At 35.0% G+C, this 1,380-nt stretch overlaps 1 pseudogene; it reads right to left on the bottom strand.

Annotated features, from left to right (window-relative positions):
* Positions 1-808: 808 nt before the first annotated feature.
* Positions 809-940, bottom strand: LOC127483116 (U2 spliceosomal RNA; annotated as a pseudogene).
* Between the last annotated feature and the right edge of the window lie 440 nt (positions 941-1,380).

Raw genomic sequence — 1,380 nt, 5'->3', positions numbered from 1 at the left:
GATCTTGGGAAACTGCACCTACTAAAACTCAAATACATCTTAAATTGAGATTACTCTGAACATTATATAAATGACTTCTCAGATTTATTTGGCATTTAATGTCCAAACCCTCCAACACATAGATGATCAAAGAATTTTTTGAGTCTGCTTTACCATTACAATAGATAAATCCAAATCAAATTATCCTTACAAATATGCTCCCCCTACCACCACAAAATCTAATATAGAGGGAAAACTTTCATGCTACAGTGACCCTGGTAAAAAATTAAATTCTGAGGAATAATTACCCAACAGCTACAGGTCCCTAAACAATGAAATAAAAAGCAACTCAGTCTGAAATATTCAGAATCTTTATTCAAGGGTTCTCCAAGTGTTGAAAGTCAACCTGATTCCCACTCAAACCCTATGAGGAAGCATCTGATACATGGGCCACCCAGACTCTTCTGTGGAAAGGAGCCAACCCCATAGGATTCACAGAAGTATGTTAAGGAAAATGATAGACTCCCAATAGTAAAAGAAGGGAAACACCAAACCATCTCTCTCTCTCGCACTCTCGCTCTTGCTCTCTTTTTTCATACCCCATATGTCCCTCTTCAACATCTCTGGACCAGTCTAGAAGGAGTAGTTCCCTAAATTTGAAAGTTTAGGCAGAATTAGGTAGTTATTTATGTTTATCATGGGGCACAGGGAGAAAGTGGGAGAAAGTTCTACCTAATATGAAAACACTCAGCAGTTGGTACCCAACTTTGTGTTAAATCATATTTAATAATTTAATATAAGATATTTCCTTATAATCAAGCCTAACTCTGTGGTGTGAAATACTAAAATTGAGAAGTACAAAGACAGCAGTTTCATATAATGGTATCTTCTGGCCTGAATATCTTTAAACTGATAAGAATAGATACTACACTTGATCTTAGCCAAAAGGCTGAGAAGTGATACTTAAATATCTTTAAAGTATAGGTAATATGGATTATGCCTATTCCTATAAATAGTTTGAAGAAATATATACTACCAGCATGCATATAAAAACAAGTGAAAAACATAAAACATAAAACAATAATCATTAATCATTGGAAAGATGAGAAAGAAGTGAATTAGGAATCATGCATGAGTGACAATTTTCTGCAACTGAGTCCTAAGGTTTGTGACAATAAAAAAAAATAAAAAAAAATAAAAACTGGTGATACCAGTTTTATTATAGAGAGAAAATGGAAGAAGGAGGAAGTCAGGTAGGAAAGAACATTTGTGAATAGACAGTATGTTCCTGGGGTGAAATTCTGAAACACCTCCCTGATGCTCATCTAGGAGACACTGCTCCCATCAAAAGTCTGCATTTACTCAACTTTCACTTCACATTCTTTGGAAAGCCACTCATGA

This window comes from Oryctolagus cuniculus, chromosome 4 (assembly GCF_964237555.1).
Source record: "Oryctolagus cuniculus chromosome 4, mOryCun1.1, whole genome shotgun sequence".
NCBI lineage: Eukaryota > Metazoa > Chordata > Mammalia > Lagomorpha > Leporidae > Oryctolagus > Oryctolagus cuniculus.
The sequence above is the reverse complement of the archived record's forward strand: the minus strand, read 5'-3'. Positions and strand labels throughout refer to the sequence as shown.